This window comes from Aristolochia californica, unplaced genomic scaffold (assembly GCF_029961685.1).
Source record: "Aristolochia californica isolate CCGP_79_NKW_82.1479 unplaced genomic scaffold, dmAriCali1.0.hap1 SCAF_4, whole genome shotgun sequence".
Lineage (NCBI taxonomy): Eukaryota > Viridiplantae > Streptophyta > Magnoliopsida > Piperales > Aristolochiaceae > Aristolochia > Aristolochia californica.
In genome coordinates this window covers 38,613,289-38,623,200 of record NW_027182103.1, presented here as the reverse complement: position 1 = coordinate 38,623,200, position 9,912 = coordinate 38,613,289, and positions in this window count along the sequence as shown.

Sequence of the window (9,912 nt, the reverse complement as noted above, 5' to 3'; positions counted from 1 at the left end):
GGTTATTATATAGCACATGGACTCATTTTATGACTATGGCTCTAACAGACAAGAACAATTATGGCTTTGTTGATGGATAAAAAAAAGCTACCAAACAAGGATATAGACAATGAATTGCAGCAATGGATTCGTTACTACAATCTTGTCAAAACCTGGTTATTGAGTTCGATCTCCAAGGATATTGTGACAAGAATGTTCTATTGTGATGGAGCACAAGCAGTTTTGGAGTGAATTGTGCAAATATTTTTCTTAGGTAAACAACATCCAACTATTTCATATTGAAAATGAGATACATGATTGCGTACAACATAATATGTCTGTTGACTCCTATTTTACCAAACTCAAAGGATTGTGGGATGTGAGGGATGCTCTTTGTCATATCTCAAATTGTAGTTGTGTTATTTTTTGTGTTAAGTTTTGCCTCAATACTTGCATTTTTTATTTACTCAAATTATTGCACACTTATGTTTAATATTGTAAAAACTCAATTCACAACCCCCACCCCTCTTGAGAAGCAACCTAGGCCAACATTTGGAATTTCTACTTACTAGTTCTATTAGCTAGAATTTACGCACAAGATATTCCAACTCTCCTTTAAGCCACATGTATGCTCAAATATATGATTACAATAATCTCCCCTAAGATTTATCAACTAGATTCTAGCTCTAGGAAGTTCTTCTATCTAGATTTAAAGGTTCTAGATCAACCTATGAGTCAAAACATCAAAATACAAATGAAGAAAAGCTTACACCCTTGAATTTGGTGGAGGGACAACCTTGTCCATTGAAATTTCCAAGCCTCCAATTTGCAACACGAATGAAGATGTATTTCGAGCTTCAACTTAAAATCTGTGTGACGTATTTTATGAATGTAACATAGCTCTTGCCATTTCAATTAGTGTTTTGTTTCTCCTCTCAACAACACTATTTTGTTGAGGAGTTCATGGAGATGATAATGTATGGTCTATGTCATGTCATGTCATGTCATGTGGAATATTCCTTGAAGTATGAATTTTAAAATTCTCCTCTATGGTCACTCCTAATTTTGACAATGTTACAATCTTGTTCTTTTTTAACTTCCTCACATAGCTTTGTAAAGGTTGGAATAACATCATCCTTATGAGCTAAGAAATCTACCCAAGTGAACCTGGAATAGTCATCTACAATCATTAAGGTGAGATGCTTTCCATTCAAGTTCAAGGTTCAAGTAAATCCAACTAAATCCATATGGATTAGTTGAAGAGGTCGAGAGGTGAAACTACATTTTTTAGCTTTGAAAGAGTTTTTGTGTTGTTTTCCAAGTTGGCAAACATCACAAGGTTTCTCTCTTACAAATTTATGATTTGGTAGTCCTCTCACTAGGTTTTTATTCACTAATTTGTTCAATGAGCCTATAATTATATGTCCTAGCCTCTTTTGTCATAACCAACATTCATCAACATTTTCACCCAAATAGATGGTACTAGTTGAGAGAAAGTTAACTATGTTCACAATATAGAGATTTCTATTTCTATGTCCCTCTAAAACTAGTTCATCATTTTCATTCTTTACTAAGCATTTGGAGACTTTGTTTCCTTTGTCACAAAATTGACTAATGATAAGTGAATCATGCTTCAAATCTTAATCATAATAGACATTGGATATGAAAGAGTTAGAGGTACGTATTTTAACAATTTCTTTGATGATACCTTTGTTTTGTCTCCAAATGTTACAAGACCACCGTCTTTTGGTACAAGTTCAATGAACTCGTTCTTATCATCGATCATGTGCCTCGAACACTTGTTATCTAGGATCCACATATTCTTTGGTGCCTTGGCTCGAAGACATACCTATATCACAAAAAGCTCAACCCCTAGAGATCCCATTGAGGTTAGGTCCCTTTTGGGAAAGCCCTTGATCAACTAAATATTTTGGGCATCCACTTTTTTATGCCTGAGGATTTGTGGGTTACCACAACCCTATTGGTTTCTTTGGGAACCCAACTTTGTTGGATGCCATTTGTGTTTTTGATTTGGCAAATGTGGGCACAACCCAACTCATTGCAACAGTGACATCTAAAGTTAGGGACGGGAATGAACGTTTGATTTTGTCTTTCCTTGTTCTTCCCAATTTTCCTTTTAGGAGTGTTCTTTTGAGATAGGGTTTTAAGTTGGTGTTCTAACTCAATACTTTTCTTCTCAAAAGCTAGCCTATATCAAGAGAGTCTATTGATCACACCGCTTTGCGTTGAAGCATTTGCCATATGGCTTTCATTTATTTCCTTCAAGGCAACAAACTCACTTTTGAGCTTTGCAATTTCTTGTTTTTAAGCATTGTAGTTTTCCTTATATTTATTTAGACTATGAATTGATTTTTCTAGAAAAAATTCCAATTCATTTTCATAGTCCAAGTCGTCTACCTCTTTTGAAGTAGTGGATTCATCATCTTCAATGGCTATGACACCACATCACTCTCTTCTTCCTCGGAGTGGTTGGACTTATCTTCCATCGCATCCCAAGTTGAGATCAAGACTTTCTTCTTCTAGGTTTGGAAATTTATTTCTTCTACACCTTGGTTCTCACAACTCATAACAAACATCAGTTCTTTTAAAAGACTTAGTCATTTTGGTTCCTGAGTTGGCATCTGCTAATGTTTTTTTCTTTTTCCTATACATCTGTTGAAGATGCCTAGTGATAAAAGCCCACCTCATTAGAGCTTTCTTCACTAGTATCATCATTCACACTAGATTTGACCTTAAGAGCAAGAGTTTTCCTTTCATATTTCTCATCCTCTTTTTCTTTGGGTTCCATCTCATACGCTGGGAGGATCCTGTAGAATTTAAGATCCCATGTGGAGGACTTTAGATCAATGAAGAAGAGGAAGAGAGGAAGGAGTGGAGAAGGAGAAGAACCAAGATGGAGAGAGTTTGGATTAAGGGAGAAGAGGTGCACCAACCAAGTGAGGAGTGAGGCTGGATAAATTTCTTGAGAAAAGAGGGGAGAGCTTCAATGCTCTACCTCTTCGCGAGTGCCTATATTTATTGCTTTAGAATGCCCTTACGGGTACGACTTGATAAAATAAGAGACATAAAAAGAACAAGTATTTACACCTTTATGCCATCTTTATGGAAAGTATCCTATTTTACCCATATGTCACCACTTAGACTTGTGGGATTACTAGCCTTGAGCTTGTGGGCTTGAGCCCATCTTCCAACACTCCTCCTCAAGTTGGAGGAGAAAAAACATCATAGATACCCAGTTTGCCACATATATATGATAGGATTTTAGAGGTAATTGGTTTAGTGAGGATATCTGCTACTTTCTCTTGAGATGAAACATGTTTGAGGGAGATTATTCTTCCTTGAAACTTCTTCCATATTAAGTGACAATCTACCTCAATGTGTTTAGTCCTTTCATGGAAGACTGGATTTGAAGTAATATGAATGGTTGATTGGTTATTACAATGTAGACGCATGGGGCCTCCTTTATAAAATCCTAATTTGGTAAGAAGGGTCCTGATCCATAAGAGTTCACTAACTATGTGAGTCATAACTCTGTATTCTGCTTCGACGCTAGATCTTGCAACCACATTGTGCTTTTTACTTTTCCATGTAACCAAGTTCCCTCCAACAAGAGTTCAATATCCAGACGCAAACTTCCTATCATCAAGTGATCCAGCCCAATCTGCATCTGAGAAGCCTTCTATGTTGAAGTGCCCATGTTTTTTTATAAAGCAATCCTCTTCATGGAGCTCCATTTAGGTATCATAATATTCTTTCTAAGGCCTGCTAGTGGGTAAGTTGTAGTTTGTGCATGAGTTGACTCGCCACGATTACAACATATGATATGTCTGGTCTAGTTATCGTGAGATAGATCAGTTTTCCCATAAGTCTTTGATATTTGCCAATATCAATATCTTCTCCAATTGTTACACATAATTTTACATTTGTATCCATAGGTGTGTCAACTGGTCGATACCCCTTCATTCCTATTTCTTCGAGGAGGTCCAAAATATATTTTTGATGAGACAATATTATTCCATGTTTGGATCGAAGAACTTTTATGCTTAAAAAAATATTTAAGCAGTCCTAGATCTTTAGTTTTGAATTCCTAAAATATCATATTTTTCACTTCCTATGTGCTATGTGCATCATCATCAGTTAAGATAATATCATCAACATATATAGCTAATAATATTTTTCCTTTAATGGTATCTTTAAATATATTGAATGATCTACCGAGCACCGATGAAAACCAAACCGTAGAAGCATTTGGCTAAATTTATCAAACCATGCTCGAGGGGACTGTTTGAGTCCATATAAGGATTTTTGTAACCGACATACCAACTCCCCCTCAACCACATAACCTGGTGGTTGAACCATATAAATTTCCTCGCGTATATCACCTTTTGATATACGGGCCATGATCAATTAGTAGCAAGAGATAAGAGGATACGTACCAAATTTAATTTTGCAACAGGAGAGGTCTCCTCATAATCTATCCCATAACACTGAGTGTATCCTTAGCAATGAGTTTGGTTTTAAGGCGAGTAATAGACCCATATGGGTTATGTTTAAATGAAAAAAACCCATTTACAACCAACTATTTTTTTTCCTTTTGGGAGCGATGCTAAGTACCAGTTTTGATTCTCATATAAGGTGTGCATTTCTTCATCCATAGCCATCTTCCATCCTGGATGTTATAGGGCCTCATGATAGGAGTGTGGAATGGAATTAGAAGAAAGAGATGCAAGGAACTAAGAGTAATATGAAGACAAATGACGGTGAGGCATAGAGTTCAAGATAGGGTCAGTAGTACAAAAATTATGTTTCTTTCTTAAATCAATAGGTCGAGTATCAAATTCTAGCCCAAACATAGGAGGAGAAGGACTTACCTCGGGTGGATCCGACAACTCCGTAGGTGAGGTGGTAGCAGGTGCTTCAGGGGGTTGAGCAATATCGACATTGAAAGGCAAACGTGGACAAGGAGTGGTAGGATGAAATGCCAACCTTGGAGGAGTATCATGCGAGGAGTAGAAGGATGTCCTAAAAAACGGTCACATCTCGAGATACAAGCATTCTCAAATGGATAGGATTGTAATAGACATATCCTTTATGGGTGCGATAGTATCCCAAATAAATACACCTCATAGAACGAGGATCAAACTTACTCTTTTGTGGGGAAGTGACATGGACAAAACATGTACATCCAAAAACCTTAAGAGGAAGAGAAAATGGATCTTCACCATGAAATAAAACAGAGTAAGGAGTTTTATTGCTAAGAACAGATGAAGGTAACCTATTGATAAGAAAACAGGTCGTAAGTATAACATGAGGCAAATAAAAGTAGGGTACCTTCATGGAGTAGAGGAGGCCTTGAACAACTTCAAGAAGGTGGTGATTCTTTCTTTCAGCAACACCATTCTATTGAGGGTTATAGGTACACGATGTTTGATGGATAAGCCCATTACTGACACAAAATGATTGGAACTCACTGGATAAGTATTCCTTAGCATTATCAGACCTAAGGATTCTTTCCAAATTGAGTCAACACCGTAGCATGAAAGGTTTTAAAAATAGGAAAGATTTCAGATCATTCTTTAAATAGACATAACCACGTGACTCGAGTAAAGTCATCAAAAAATGTAACAAAGTATTTAACATGAGAAATATAAGAGACACACAAAAGTCCCCATGCATTAGAGTGTATTAAAGCAAAAGGAGCAGCACTTATAGTTGTAAGGTGAGGAGAATATGTACTCCTATGGTGTTTACTTAATTGACAAACCTCACAATTAAAATTAGAAAGTGATTTTAATGAAGGAAGTAAATGACAAAGTGAAGATTTAGATGGATGGCCAAGCCAATTGTGTCAAAGTTGTGCCTCAGATATACTGGATGATAGGGCAGCTAATGGCAGAATTGTGAAGTAGTACAAACCCCCTTTTCATGACCACCACCAATCACCCATTTCGTAGTTAGATCATAAAATGTACAAGAAGAGGGTGAGAAGGTGATAAAGCAAAGTGAAGATTTAGATGGATGGCCAAGCCAATTGTGTCAACGTTGTGCCTCAGATATACTGGATGATAGGGCAGCTAATGGCAGAAGAGTGAAGTAGTACAAACCCCCTTTTCATGACCGCCACCAATCATCCATTTCATAGTTAGATCATAAAATGTACAAGAAGAGGGTGAGAAGGTGATAAAACAATTCAAATTTTTTGTTAGTTGACTAACTGAAAGAAAATTTAAAGGAAATTGAGGGACAAACAAATTATCTTGAAGATGGCTAGAAGATGTAAGAGATGAGGAACCCTTGCCAAGTACCTTGATTTGGGTACCATTAGCAATAATGACAAAATTTTGGGGGCAGACATGGAGATAAGGAATGAAGCATGTGTTTGTTACCTGACAGATGTTCGGAGGCCCCAGAGTCGATGATCCAAGAGGAAGAGGATGAAGAGGAAGAAAGCATACCTGAGACAATGGTGGTAGCAACAGTAGGTAACGGTGGAATGGAGGACTCCATTAGAGACTTCATCTTCTGAAATGCGACATAGTCTTCAGCAGTGAGAGTCACTTTTTTGGATTGGGAGTCAACCTTTTCTTCCCGTTTATCAACATTAACAGAAGTTGGGTTAGTCATGGCTCAATCAAGTTTGCCATGAAGTTTCCAGCAGGTTTCTACAAAGTGGTTCTAACCACCACAAGTGCAAAGGCGAGGCTCAATGCGGGAATGAGTTAAACCCATTCTACCACCTCTACTGTGACCCTCTCTTATATTTCTTTCGCATCCTCGGTATGATGATGATGTACCCCTATTGCTGGAGCACATATCAGATGTAGCATCAATGGGGGAAGTAGGAGATAGATCAGGGATCTGTAGCTACATGGCACTGATGTCATCGAAGGACGAAAGAGCGGAGCTAAGAAGCTGGGTCTTAGAAACCTTAAGGTAGGACTTAATATTTGTCAAGCAAATGGTTGTTGCCAAGGCCTCCCATTGCCTTTCTTGAACTCAAATGTCAGTTGAATATGGCTGAGCGATGTTTCATTCTTGGAGAAGGCCCCAAATCCTAGTAAAAAACTCATGAATGTTATATTCTTCTTTAGTATTCAACATACTTTGTAAGACATCGAATACTTTTTGTAAGGACGCCGTACTGGAGTATAACTTAGCACATGTGTCCCAAACATCCTTGGCTGTCTCCAAGTGGACCACATTGTTAGCTACATACATTTCCATGTTATTGATGAGCCAACTAATAACCTAGTTATAATTTTTAACCCACTTAAGGTAGACTACATATTCTTCATCAATCAGAGGAAGAAGTTTGATTACATAACTGAGAAGGTCACCAGTAATGAGAACCCATCGTATCGATCGTGACCAACTAAGATAATTGGAGAGACTTCTTAATGGAATTGTAGTAATGCGGAGTATGTCACTCTTACTACTTGTATGTCCAATCTCCATCATGAAGCAATTCAAATGCCGAGGTCAATCGCAAGGGGCGTCTTCAAATAACAATTACTAAATGCTATTTGAAGAAACTGTGGACCAAATCAGACACCGACAATGGAAAAATAGAAATTTTTCATGAGAGCAAGCACCAAATCATCAAGGAATTTGTGCTTTTGTCAAGTGGGGACAAGATCCAACCATCACTCAATTTCTCCTATATTCTTATAGAAAAACAAAGAGGAGAAGATAGATGTAAACTTTTATGCCTTAATCCAAACTCCAACACAAATCGTGGGCAAACATGTGAAAACCACTATCTTCTTTAGAGATACTTAGAGGCAAATCAGAACTCTAGGAAGCAAACTTTTCTCAACTCATGAGAACACGCCAACATAAAAAAAAAAAAAAGGCAATCGTTCCAATTTAAGAGCAGTAAAGTAATAGAGATAAGTAGATGTTGGAATTTTAACCATATGACGGTCATCCAACAACATAAAAAGATCCCATGAGTAGCGTCAAGTGGAGAATTTACAAAAATATATGCTGGAATTCCACCTCAAAGAAAATTGATCCAAGTTACATAAGGGGGGATTAGTCAACTTGAAGTCCGAGATGATCTTCAACCGCATGACGCCCTTCAACAGTTGAAGTCGTTAGTGGAGAGTAGATGACATTTTATCAGGATGCAGGTGATGAAACAGTCTTTCATCTCCATGGTTTAAAATCCTTCATTTCAAAGAAGGCCATATTTGATCTTCTTTGAGATGAAGGACGCGCGACACTTCCTTTTCCCCTCTCTCTCCTCACACCCCCTCTCTCGCATGTCCTCTTTTTCCTTTTTTTCTTCCTCTGTCCCGCACTCTGTCTCGAAAACTTTCCAAGCGGCGAAGCCCCAATGAACTGCGATTCGCCACCGGAGAAGCAGGAGACTCCGTCGGCGAAATTTCCGCAAGGGTTCTCTATTCCGGGGGGCTGAGAAACAGAGCTTAACAGGTTTTCGAGAGCCCTCTATCTAAGAAACTCTCCACGCGGCAAAGCCCCAATGGGCTGCAATTTGCCACCGGAGAAGCAGGAGATTCCATCGGCGACATTTCCGCTCAACCTCCATCTCGGCAGCACAGTGACAAACGACCCGTCAGCGAAATTTCCACATAAGGAGGAAGAAGGCTTCCGATTACAATTTACCTAAGTTAGGAAAATTTAATCAGTGCAGTACGCTAAGTCGCGCACTGGACCGGGCTTACTGAACCAAGTCAACCCAGGCCAACTCGGACCGGGCCAACTAAAAAAATAAAAATAAGCTTCAGTTTTGGGCTTCATAGGGTGGACATAGCTATTGCGGGTGTTACTTGGGCACAAGTGGAGACGTCGGCATACAGACCCTACTTTCGAGGTTGGGGACAAGCCGTATTGATCTGCTCCGTAAATTCGGTTGGAGCTTGATTAGCTGCTTGGATTGATTTTCTCTGTTCGTTGTGATCTCTGGTTTTTCGGCGCCGTGGGAAGAAGACACTGTTGGAAAATTTGATTTTCCTAAGTTAGGAAAAAATTAATGTGGCGCCGGTTCAGTGCCTAACGCAACCTGGCAACCCAGCACTATATCAAATTTATTACTATATTAAACTTCATATTTAAGTCTTTGGTAAATAAAATATAATTAAAGTATGCATTTGATTAATTAATTACTTTTAATTTTGTGAAAATATATTATTAATTAATACCATGTAAAAAATCTATCTTATGTTATTAATATAATACTTTTTATTCATTAATCATTTTTATTTTTTATTTACTCTATTGTATTAGTGATTTAATAGTCGTAATTAAAATATTGTTAACTCAAACACTTGGTTTAATTAACTCATTTTTATAATTAATAAAATCAATGGTTTTAAATTTCGAAGATGAAGATGAAGATGAACTTGTCCATACTAACACCCTATTTTGAAGATTTCGAACATGAACTTGTCCACACTAACACCCATTTCGAAGATGAAGATCATGTAGATGCATGAGATGAAGATGAAGATCAAATTTCCAGTTTGTTGACTAACCACCTAAGTTACATAAAGGTAACCGAATCATAAATCATCAATTTATCAATCTTGATAAGACACTAGTAGTAACTAATCTTGATCAAGCTTATAATTTAGCTATAAGAAGATTAAGATTATAACATCTTCGTAGTCATAAGAGATAAATCTTCACAACCTCTCATATGAAGATTATGTTGACTTGATGTAATTCATAAATCAAGAATTCAACAATTAAAGAAAAAGTATATAAATAATGGCCAGAATTGACTTATCTCTTCATGGTCGGACTCCTTCATTCATGAACAAATTTTTGGACAAAATTCATAAATAATTCCTTGTATACCTCATAAAGGGGGATCCTAAAGTCCTTGCTTTGATACCATCTAGAATTAAGGATCCCATGTAGAGGAATTTAGATCAACGAAGAAGAAGA